Source organism: Eleutherodactylus coqui, chromosome 7 (genome assembly GCF_035609145.1).
Source record: "Eleutherodactylus coqui strain aEleCoq1 chromosome 7, aEleCoq1.hap1, whole genome shotgun sequence".
NCBI lineage: Eukaryota > Metazoa > Chordata > Amphibia > Anura > Eleutherodactylidae > Eleutherodactylus > Eleutherodactylus coqui.
In genome coordinates, this window is record NC_089843.1 from 224,555,843 (window position 1) to 224,568,924 (window position 13,082).

Consider the following 13,082-nt stretch of genomic DNA (forward strand, 5'->3'; position numbering starts at 1 on the left):
AATAACGATGTGAAAACATCCGTGTGATAGAAGTTACCACTAATCAGAACAAACGTAGGGTGCTTTAGAAGGAACGACTAGCATTTAAATGGGCAAGACTGCTGATTGCTGGGTCTAAACGCGGGCCAACGGCTGAACCACTTCTTATTGATGTTAAGGGGATTGTCCAGGCTCTCTCCCAAACACAGCGCCACCCTTGCCTGTAGGTTGTGGCTGGTATTGTACTTTAGCTCCCATTCGCTTCAATGCAGTTGAGCTACAATACCACCCACAACACTCTGGACAAGCGTGACGTTGAGTTTGAGAGAGGGCACCTATGTCTTTTTAACCCTGGACATCCCCCAAAACTTCATTTATTATTTCTCCACTCATGGACGAAGTTTCTCCAAAACACCTCTGTAATATTAGATTATCCTCCTCTGTGTTGATTAAAGTATGTTTACAAAGGGCAATTATCAGTAAAACAACAACATGGCAACAGAGCCAAGATTACTATATTAATACAGTACCAGAACTGAGCTTACTACATATATACAGTACCAGAACTGAGCTTACCGCTTGACAGAACCAAGGCTACAACATAGATACAATACCAAAACCAAGCTTACTACACAGATTTGATAACAGAACCAAACTTACTGCATAGACACATTATAAGAACTAAGCAGACTACATGTATATGGTACCAGAACCAAGCTTAATACATAATCAACAATGCTATTCTATCCAGCCAAAATGCAGGAAACAAAGGATACGAGATGAGAAAAGACCCAAACATGGGCCTCCTCTAAGGAAAAACATTAGCCATATAGCGTTTTCTTATGCTTTTTAAATATTTTTGGTTTTGGAGGAGAAGTGGAAATAGGGGGAGGATTAGGAGGAAACATGCGGCAAGCGGAAGGATAGCAGCAGTACCACCACCTCCACCTAGAGGGCAGAGTGTGCTCCTCACAGAAACATTAGAGCTATAGAGATCTCGCCCCCCCCCCCCCCCTTTCCTCTCCGCTCTCCCCCGCCGACACCCGAATCGTTTGAGACAAGCGGGCAGGTATACGCAAAAGGCAATACTCGCTTGAGTATTTGCCCTTAGCGTGTACGCTCGCTCATCTCTAGTCTCCTATCCTAATAGGTTTTTAGTTCTTCTTCGCTGCCTTCTTGTTTTAGTAGTTTAAACATTTTTCTTTGCTGTTTATTGAGCCTCATTTTTCTTCCATTCCTAAAGCCCCATTTACATGCAACAATTATGACTCAAAATTTGTACAAACAAAATCCATTGTTCAGCAGGAAAGTAGATAACACAGACCGCATGCTGTGTTCTGCATGGAGCAGCCAATTACATTGTATTCAACTGACAGCCCCTGGGAGAACAAAGGAGCAGATTGCAGAGCTCAGACCACCTGCTGTGTTCTGTAAGCAGCTCCTGGAGGTTCATTTACAGGAAAATGAAGGTAATAAAGTGTTAATGGACATTAGTGCCCTTTAGCACTTTATGCAAAATGATCGCTAAAACTGTCAATCTTTCAATCTTTTGAAAGATTGTCTTTGCGTGTGAATGAGCCTTAATGCTATTATTTCTGTAAGGTATGGACGGCTCACACTAAGTATTTAGGAGGTTTTTAAACATTTTCCATTTATTGTCTGTACTCTTATTTTTCAGGACATTAGCCCAGCCAATGAGGTTAACAGAAACTCTAAGCTGATCAAACTTTGCCTTCCTGAAGTTTAGAATTTTTGTGGCCTCCTGACCATACACTCATACCAACAAAAACCCTTCCCACCCTACCCATTCACCCCTACTTAGGACAGAATAAGTCCCATAAGGTTTATAACAATGAGGTGCAAGGCCTGCTACCAAGAGAATAGTGAAAAGAACAGGGAAAGAAAGGAAAACATAGAAATAGCCAGATGTGAGAGGCCACGAAAGCTACCATGTAAATGCAGGCAGCCGTGGCATGCAAGATACATCACCAGTGAGTACCATTCAAAGGTATCCACCTGAGGGTACACCGAGCTAATAACAAAGCAATAGCTGCGCCTCCACAAACATTTGTCGCTTCTTCTGAACTTCTGAAGTCCAGAAATATCCACACCTCCTGCCCTCCAACTTTCAAAGGATCCAGACTACGATTAAGCTCAGGATCTTATCTCTGTTAGTTCAACAATTTAGGGAGATGGATCCAGAAGGCTCTGGCTAGACTAGGGCGAGCATGTTCAACAATGGGATGAAAAAGAGTGCGGGCCATATATCTCTTTAAGAAGCAATTCCAAGACGTTGCAGGATTTTCCCCCCTATACCTCCTGGTAGTCCTCTAAGCCTAATATTACACCACAGAGGTAGTGGATGGAAGAGATTGATGGTTTGAAGTCGGATTTCGGCCTACTGTGTGCAGATGTTCAAACTCTGTGGGAACGAACTGCTGAATTAGAGACCTGGGTTTCTTATTTGGAGGATACCACTACCCCACTTACAGCTCGAATACAGACTCTAGACTTCAACTGTACCATAAATGACACCTCTGATAGTCGGGCTTAGCCTCAGGAGGTGCAGAGGGCGCAGCATACTCAGGGTGACTCTAATGACCCTGAGGGTCTTTGGATGAAATAAGCTGAGAGTCTGCCATGGTGAAAGGTTGTGCAAACTACTGCAGCTTTTGGTAAGCTGGGTCTTCTTAGTTGGAGCCATCAGAGAAATGCAACAGTAGAGAGACAGAGGGCAATAGACAGGACCATATATAGCATCAGAGAAAAAGGTTGGTAATTAACACATCACACCTCACTTAAATAACTGGAAAAATATTGGAGGGGTTTCTGAGAGACGCCATCCTAGAATACCTCAAGGAGAACAACGGAATAACTCCTCACCAGCATGGGTTCATGAGGGGTCGATCATGTCAGACAAATCTGATCAGCTTCTACGATGAAGTAAGTACTAGGCTGGACCTGGGAGAGTCTATTGATCTCGTATATCTGGACTTCTCTAAAGCCTTTGACACCGTGCCACATAATAGGCTGATATACAAAATGAGGCAGCTTGGACTGGGCGAAAACGTGTGTAATTGGGTAAAGAACTGGCTCAGAGATAGAAAGCAGAGGGTGGTAATAAATGGTTCATACTCCGATTGGGCCACCATCGCTAGCTGGGGGCCACAGGGTTCAGTATTGGGCCCCATTCTGTTCAATGTATTTACTAACGACCTGATAGAGGGGCTGCACAGCAAAATATCAGTATTTGTGGATGACACAAAATTATACAATATAATTAATACAACGGAGGACAATGTGCGGCTACAAACGGACCAAGATAAGCCGGGGGCTTGGGGGGGATGGGAAATGAAGGTCAATGTGGATAAATGTAAGCTTCTGCACATGGGCGGGAGAAACGGATGTCCCCAATATACACTAAATGGGGTACTGCTTGGGAAAAGACCTGGGGGTACTAGTGGGCTGTAGACTCAACTGAAGCAACCAATGCCAGTCAGCTACTGCAAAAGCCAATAAGGTCTTGGGGTGCATTAAAAGAGATACAGGGGTGAGGGACAAGAACATTATCTTCCCTCTATATAAGGCACTAGTCAGGCCCCACATGGAATACTGTGTACAGTTCTGGTCACCGGAGCTCAGGAAAGATGTTACAGTGCTGGAGGGGTTCAAGGAAGGGCAACCAAACTAATACATGGAATGAAGGGACTGGAATACCCAGAGAGGCACCAAAACTGGGATTATTTACCCTGGAAAAAAGACGGCTAAGGGGCGACCAAATAACCATGTATAAATACATGAGGGGACGATACAAGGATCTCTCCCATGATCTGTTTATACCCAGGACTGCGAGGGTAACAAGAGGGCATCCGCTACGTCTAGAGGAAAGCAGGTTTCATCACCAACACAGAAGGGGGTTCCTTACTGTAAGAGCAGTTAGACTGTGGAACTCTCTGCCTGAGGACGTGGTGATGGCAAAATCCGTAGAGGAGTTTAAGAGGGACTGGATGTCTTTCTCTAGTGGAAGGATATTACAGGATATAGACATTAGGTGACCAGCGGGGTTGGTGATCCGGGTTGTGGAGTCAGGTAGGAATGATCAAAGGTTGATCCAGAGATTATTCTGATTGCCATTATGGAGTCAGGAGGGAATTCCCCTAAATGGGCTAATTGGCTTCTGCCTCTTGGGGTTTTTTCCTTCCTCTGGATCAACTATGGGTTGAAACAGACTGAACTAGATGGATATTGTCTTCATTCAGCCTAACACACTATGTAACTATGTTAGTTAGAACAAGGCGGCGAAGTCCAGACGAGAGCTCAGCTGGCCAGTGGATTACACACCTGGGACTACGGATCTTCTCCTGACTTAAATAAATTATGTAAAAAACAGCTAAAAGTAGCAAAGATGGAAGAAATAGACAATTCACCAGGTCCTAATGGCATAACCCCCGGGTTTTAGGGTGACTACCCACTAGCGTTTTTTTTTACTGCGAAATTCGCAGCATTTTTTTTTCTGCAGGGGTCTTTGGGCTATGGGACATGTAAAGCTAAAATCACGATATCTCGGTAAATCACGATTTTGCGCGATCACGATTTTAACATTACAAGTCCCATAGACCCCTGCAGAAAAAAAAACCGCTGCGAATTTCGCAGTGAAAAAAAACGCTAGTGGGTAGTCACCCTTAAAGGAATTAAGTAATGTGACACACAGACCCTTGCTTCTTCTATTTTAGGACTCTGTAGTGACGGGGTCTGTTGCACTGGATTGGCGCATAGCCAATGTGGTGCCAATATTCAAAAAGTGGTCAAAAAGTGCACCTGGAAACTACGGGCCGGTAAGTCTTACTTCTATTGTGGGTACAATGTGTGAAGGGTTTCTAAGAGATGCTATCCTGAAGGACCTCAAGGAAAACAGTTGTATAACTCCGTATTAGCATGTGTTCATGAATGATCCCTCATGTCAACCCAAGCTAATCAACTTCTACGAGGAGGTAATTTCTACCCAGGACTGTAACAAGGGGGCGCTCTAATAACTATATATAGATATATCAGGGATCAGTACAGAGATCTCTCCCATCATCTATTATCCCAGGACTGTAACAAGGGTGCTCTCTAATAACTATGTATAGATATGTCAGGGATCAGTGCTGAGATCTCTCCCATTATCTATTACACCCAGAACTGTAATAAGGTGGCGCTCTAATAACTATATATTGATATATCAGGGGTCAGTACAGAGATCTCCCCCATCATCTGTTATACCCAGGACTGTAACAAGGGGGTGCTCTAATAACTATGTATAATATATTAGGGTTCAGTACAGAGATCTCTCCCATCATCTATGATACCCAGGACTGTAACAAGGGGGCGCTGTAATAACTATGTATAGATGTATCAGGGGTTAGTACAGAGATCTCTCCCATCATCTATTATACCTAGGACTGTAACAAGGGGGCGCTCTACTCACTATGTATAATATATCAGGGGTCAGTACAGAGATTTCTCCCATCATCTATTATACTCAGGACTGTAACAAAGGGGCGCTCTAATAACTATGCATAATATATCAGGGGTCAGTACAGAGATCTCTCCCATCATCTATTATACCCAGGACTGTAACAAGGGGGTGGTCTAATAACTATGTACAATATATCAGGGGTCCGTACAGAGATCTCTCCCATCATCTATTATACCTTGAACTGAAACAAGGCAGCGCTCTAATAACTATGTATAGATATATCAGGGGTCAGTACAGAGATCTCTCCCATCATCTATTGTATAATAGAACTATAACTGTTGGGCACTCTAATAAGTATGTATAATATATTAGGAGTCAGTACAGAGATCTTTCCCATCATGTATTTATACCCAGGACTGTAACAAGGGGGCGCTCTAATAACTATGTATACTATATCAGGGGTTAGTACAGAGATCTCTCCCATCATCTATCATACCCAGGACTGTAACATCTGGCGCTCTAATAACTATGTATAATATATCAGGCATCAGTACAGAGATCTCTCCCATCATCTATTATACCCAGGACTGTAACAAGGGGGAGCTCTAATAACTATGTATAGATATATCTGGGTTAGTACAGAGATCTCTCCCATCATCTATTATACCCAGGACTGTAACAAAGGGGCGCTCTAATAACTATGTATAGATATATCAAGGGTCAGTACAGAGATCTCTCCCATCATCTATTATACCCAGGACTGTAACAAGGGGGTGCTCTAATAACTATGTATAAATATATAAGAGTTCAGTACAGAGATCTCTCCCATCATCTATTATATCTGAGACTGTAACAAGGGGGCGCTCTAATAACTACCGTGTTTCCCCGAAAATAAGGCACCCCTGAAAATAAGACACCCCCAAAATTCGCAGAAGTCCCAAATATAAGGCACCCCCCGATAGTAAGGCATAGTAAAGTGTGCAGGCAAGTCAAGAGGCCTGTCCCCTGCTGCCATCCCCGTTGTCTCCTACCTCCAGATATATAGGTAGATCTGCAGACAATCTGCTGTTATCCTGTCCCTGCTGTGCTGTACATGTCTGCTGTGATGAGCTCCCCCTGGTGCCCGGAAGCTGCAATACCATCCCTGCTTACATGTGGTACAGGAACTTCTGTCTGCAGACAGGTACGTTACTTTACAGCCCTTATTTTTTTATGGCTCTGTGAGTCAGGCACCCTGTGTGATTCTTAAGGCTGGGTTCTCACAGAGCGTATTTCCAGCGGAAATTTCGCAGTTTGGCCACAGCGATAAACAGCGAGATTTCCGCCGGGAAAGCGCTGCTTCAAAACCCACGGCACTCAGCCGCTTGTTTTGAAGCGACCTGGCTGCACGCTTTTCCGTTTCTGTGGCCGGTGAATCCGCACCACAACACCGGCTTCTCCCAGCTTTGCCGTGACAGATTTGCTGTCCCATGTGGACGAGATTTCTGAGAAATTTCGTCCACAAAGCTGGCCAATTGAGGGATTAGCGGCCACAGAGGGATTTGCCGCGGCGAAATAAGACACCCCCTGAAAATAAGACGTAGCGCATATTTGGGAGCAAAAATTATTATAAGACACGTCTTATTTTCGGGGAAACAGGGTATGTATAATATATCAGGGGTCAGCACAGAGATCTCTCCCATCATCTATTATACCCAGGACTGCAACAAGGGGGCGCTCTAATAACTATGTATATCAGGGGTCAGTACAGATATCTCTCCTGTCATCTATTATACCCAGGACTGTAACCTTGGGGGCGCTCTAATAACTATGTATAGATATATCAGGGGTCAGTACAGAGATCTCTACCATCATCTATTATACCCAGAACTGTAACAAGGGGGCGCTCTAATAACTATGTATAGATATATCAGGGGTCAGTACAGAGATCTCTCCCATCATCTATTATACCCAGGACTGTAACAAGGAGGCGCTCTAATAACTATGTATAATATATCAGGGGCCATTACAGAGATCTCTCCCATCATCTATTATACCAGGACTATAACAAGGAGGCGCTCTAATAACTATGTATAATATATCAGGGCTCAGTACAGAGATCTCCCCCATCATCTATTATACCCCGGACTGTAACAAGGGGGCGCTCTAATAACAATGTATAGATATATCAGGGGTCAGTACAGAGATCTCTACCATCATCTATTTACACCCAAAACTGTAATAAGGGGGCCCTCTTTACGTCCAGAGGAAAGAAGGTTTTTACACTGATAGAGCAGTGAGACTATGGAACTCTCTGTCTGAGGACGTGGTGATATTAAACTGGATCCCTTTCCAGAGTGATACAATATTACATGTTATAATCATTAATAACTTTAGAGGGGTCGGTGATCTAGGGATTATGTTGATTGTGAGATTGGAGTAGGGAAGGATTTTTTTTCCCCGGTAAATGGGGAAAATTGTCTTCTATCCCATTGGGTGTTTTGCCTTCCTCTGGATCAACATTGGGGGGAGGGGTGGGGGTAATGGGCTGATCTGCACGGACATATGTTTTTTTTCTGCCTTACATGTAACTGAGTGATTTATTTCTCAGAGTCCTGTAGGGGCCATGTGTACACAGGCAGACAGTCGTCCGTAATTGATAGTTTGAGTTGTTATTTGGTCGACTTTCGGCTCATGTAAAGGTGCTGCAGTGTGCAGAAGTTGTACCCTTCATAAGCGAACTGTGGAGTTTGAGGTGATGTAATCATGTGTAAATGTCACGTTAATATTTTGTTGTTCAACCACACTTCATCTAGAAGAGGATATCAGCAATAAAGAAAAATATGAAAAAAAATATTTTCAGCGCTCATAGGGATTTGCAATATTAAAAAGACTTACATCAAGAGGAAGGGGTTAATCATGATGAAAAAAAAACTTTCTTTAGGGTCCAATGGTCCAGATAGGAAAAAATGCCCAATGGTCCTGGATGAATGTCTCTTTAGGGATACAGCTTTAACCCTTTGCAATCCAATTTTGGATTCAGGGTTTCCTAGGGGGCTTTTTCTTTCTGCCCTTATACAATGGTGCCACCTGCTGGCTAGAGCCAGTACTGCGGTATGGGACATGCTGGAGAGGCCCCCAACAACAGAATGGCCAGTAATATACAGTAAGAATACCCTGCTGGACGTCTTCCGACATCGGAGCTGTACAGCCTTCAATCAGAATGTCTTCAGACGTCAGACAGTGGATTGGAAAGGGTTAATCTTCAAACAATATAATGCAGTACATACAATGCATTTCAGCGCTGCAAGGCGCCCTTTTCAAGTATCCTTCATCTAGAATAGCTCTGCCTAGTTTACAGGCACTAGTCTGATAGCCAGGAGATAGACAGCCTGTGATTGGTAGAAGGGTCCTACTCACGGGTCGGTTAGTGGTATAGCTTGGTGTAAAATGGAAGGGAGGAGTTAGAAGGAGAGAGAGAAGGAGTTGTATAATTGTCTAGACAGGAATCTGAGAGAGAAGTCAAGAAGAGAGATTACAAGACAGAGAGTTTCAGAAAAAGAGGAAAGCTACTAGCCAGTGCAGTGGGAAGGAGGACAGAAAGTGTAAGTGTGAGTAAAGTTCTGTAATATCCACTGAGAAAAGGAGGGGAATACATAAACTTCTGCCAGGACTTAAAGTAACTGTAATGCACTAGAGTAGAACCATTATACTTGAAAGAATAGAGGATACTCAGCAAAAGCCTAAAGTAGATGTAATGCAAAGAAAGGAAACTTTATACTAACAGGAACAAAGGAAACCTAATACTCAAGAGAATAATATAAAGGAAACTAAAGAGAGAAGCAGGAGGGCAAAGCCTAGAGGATAGAAAGTATCCTGTGCTTAATTACTGTCAGAGAGCCCGTTTGTTGTTCACATAGAAAGTCTGTGCTTCATGCCTGCACTTGTGTTCTGATAGTACTGCTAACTGTTCAAGAAGTGACCTCCCTCTATGTAAAGTAATGTAACTCTGAAATGCACCTCAATGAAAAAAGTTACTCTAGAACTGCACTGAAGAGCTGAAGTCTGTTCTCATGGTACGGAAATAAACTGTTCTATGTTTTCACCATTAATTCTGTCTCCTGGAGTCTCTTCCTACCATTGAACATCTGCACAGAGGTACCACACTATTTATTTTATTTTTCCCATTTTTTGTTATTATTTGGCCTGTATACAGACTGTCGTGATGAGCTTGACAACTGCCTTTTTCCCCTTTGAAAAACCGCACCACATTCACATATTTTTCTGTGAGGAGAGCATTTCTATCTCATATCTATCTCTCTTTCTCTCATATCTATCTACAGTATCTCATATCTCTCTCACGTATGTATCTATCTATCTCATATCTATCAATCTATCTATCTGTTTATTAGATATGAGCGAGCACCAAAATGCTCGGGTGCTCGTTTCGAATTACGAACCCCATTGAAGTCAATGGGAACATGAGCATTTTTTAATGGAGTCGCGGTTGCTGCCAGATGTAGCAGCAGTGAATTCTTTTTACTAGCGGGAATGAAGGAAACATCTGCCGTATGCGGCAGACGTGTTCTTCATATCCGCGGGGGACACGGTAGCGCCGGATAGGTACGTATTTTTTTTTACACTAAAATCCTTGTTTTTCAGGGAAGGGCTTATATGTAAAGCCCTTCCATGAAAAACAATGCAGGGGTGCCGGCACACCATTGTTTTCAATGGACCTGCTGGCAGCAGCCGCGGCTCGTTGAAGACAGTGGAGAGGGTGAAACGTTCTTGAGCACCCGAGCACCGCAGTGGTGCTCGCTCGAGTAGTGAGTACTTTCGAGTAAGCTAATGCTCGAACGAGCATCAAGCTCGGAAGAGCACGCTCGCTCATCTCTACTATTTATCTATCTATCTCTGTATCTCATATTTATCTATCCATCTCTCTCTTATCTGTTTCCTATTTATCTATCTATCTTCTAGTTATCTATCTTATCTCATACCTATCTTTGCAGCCTTACCCCTAAGCCTTTAGTTACTCTCATGCTGGTTACAGTATATAATTGGTATATGTATAATGTATTGTAGTATACAGTACAACATGCCTTGACATACGAAAAAGTCATGGACAGGAACTAATAACATGGCAATAATTCCACTGTCAAACTGTGTGTTTTCTCCCTGGGGCTTGAGTTTGACACATTGTGGTACAGGTTGGTGAGGATGTGGTCATGGTACACATTGGCATCAATGACAAAGTTAGAGGTAGGTGGAAGCTCCTTAAAGATGATTTCGGGGAACTAGGATGTGAGCTTAGGACAAGGACCTCCACAGTAGTATCTTCTGGAATACTACCTGTACCTTGTGCAGAAAAGCAATGGGAGGTTAGGGAGGTAAACAAATGGCTCCAGAGTTGGTGTAAGAAGGAGGGGTTCGGGGTTCTGGAGAACTGGGCTGACTTTGCTGTTAGCTACAAGCTATACTGTCAGGATGGGCTGCATCTCAATGGGGAGGGGGCAGCTGTGCTGGGGGAGAAGATGGTTAGAAGGCTGGAGGTATGTTTAAAGTAGGGACTGGGGGGAGAGCAACCAGATATATAGATGGGAAGATAGTGCAGACAGTGACCTGGGACTAAAGGCCCTTTTACATATAATGAGTGCCGGGCAAACGATACCCGACACTCGTCCCTGTGATGCTCGCTCTGCATAGTTTTAGCATGCTGTTACATGGGACAATTATCGTTCAAAACCCCCATTGGGAGAATGATAAATGTAGTGTGTAAAAGGGCCTTAAGGAATGAGGATGGGAGTTGAACAGCGGGAGGGTTAGTAAAAACTGGAAGCACAGTTAATAGGTATAAAGAATAGAATACCGGCGTTTCGGCCATTTGGCCTTTTTCAAGCTTGAAAAAGGCCAAATGGCCGAAACGTCGCTATTCTTTATGTGATGGGAGAATAAATCATTCTGTGGATTTGCACCTCTGCATGTTGCCCAAGTCTTTCTTTATACCTTTGAACATCCTCAAAAGTGTGGATTTGGACTCCTAATTACTTTAGTTGTTGCATTCTTAGCCCGACTTGGACTGGGGGTTATATGGTGCTGCTGATGCAATTGTTCACACTTTATCAAACCAGTTAATAGGGACACACTTAAGAAGATAACATAAACCTCTAAACTGTAAGGTGACTAATGCTGGAAGTCTGACCAATAACATTGATAAACTGGAAGTGATAATGTCTGAGGAAAACTATAACATAGTGGGAATAACTGAGACCTGGTTGGATGAAAGCTGAGACTGGGCAGTAAACTTACAGGGTTACAGTCTGTTCAGAAGGGATCGTAAAAAAAAAGTGGGAGGGGTTTATCTTTATGTAAGGTCCTGTTAAATGCCCACATTACAGGAAGATAATGTGTGGGTCTAGAAAGGCTTCAGACTCTCTTTTTTATTACAATATGCTATGTTATGGCCTTGTGCAAAAAAAAAATTAAAGTTTTTCACAAAATTCTGAATTCAGTGAAAACAGAATGTTAGAAATCTTTGTAATATTTTAAAAGTAAAAAAGCTAACATCTTGCATTGAGATAATTATTCTGACCCTTTTGTATGACACTTGACATTTAGCTCCAAGGGCCTCCCATTTCCTCTGATCATCTTTGGGATGTTTCTACACTTTGATTGGAATTAGCTGTGGTAAATTCAGTTGACTGGACATCATTTTAAAAGATACATCCCTGTTTGTATAAGGTGTAACAACTCACAATGCATATCAGAGCCAAAACCAAGCCATGAGGAGGAGAGAACTGCCTGCAGAGCTCAGAAACAGGATTGTGTGGAGGCTCAGATCTAGAGAAAGCTACAAAAAATCCTGATGTGGTCACAGGTTCCAAGACCATAGTGACATCCATAATTCTTAAATGGAGGAAGTTTAAAAGAACCAGGCCAAGCCACCAAAGTAATTAATTGGAAGACAATGGCCTTGGTATAAGAGGTGACCAAGAACCCAATGGTCACTCTGACTAAGCTGCAAAGTTCTTATATACAGATGGGAGAAACTTGCAGAAGGTCAACCATCACTGCAGCACTCCACCAATCTGAGTGTTAGGATGTGCTGCTGGGATCCGGTGTTCTACATGGGTTTTCAGCAGCGCAGCCCCACAGATGGGGATTGATTGAGTTGGCTGGGTGTGTATTTCTCCAGCCAGCCAATCACCACTGGTCTGCTGCTCATATATACCAGCTCCTCTGCTAAAGGCTGCTGGGCTTTCCTCTGTTTGTTCAGTGGAACAGTGTCATGTTCCTGCGTGTCTGTGCAGGGTGTTGGACATGAGGTGCAGACAGTCCTGTTCAGGGTGTATGGTGTTCGGTGTTGTATGCAAATCCCTGGCGTGTTGGTGTGAGCGGCGTTCAGTCCTGCTGATGAACATACACTCAATCATCAACTGCAATTCCACTTATGTAGTTTATTGGATTTTTAGTCATTTCTGTACCTTACATTATGTGGGATGCACTTCCAGGAAACTCAAAACAAGCATTGCAGAACATATTTCCTCTATAATTGGTGGAAGTCCAAATAGAGGGGGCTGGACTCTAACGGGCGCCGCCCGGCACTTTGCTGTTGCTGATGCCAGTGACATCACACATCACATATCATCAGCATAGAAAGGGTGTT

General features: G+C 43.3%; 1 protein-coding gene across 1 annotated transcript in view; it reads right to left on the reverse strand.

Annotated features, from left to right (window-relative positions):
- Nucleotides 1-13,082, reverse strand: part of ADGRL3 (adhesion G protein-coupled receptor L3) — a 604,084-nt gene that overhangs the window by 319,062 nt on the left and 271,940 nt on the right. The gene's annotated exons all lie outside the window — the stretch shown is intronic.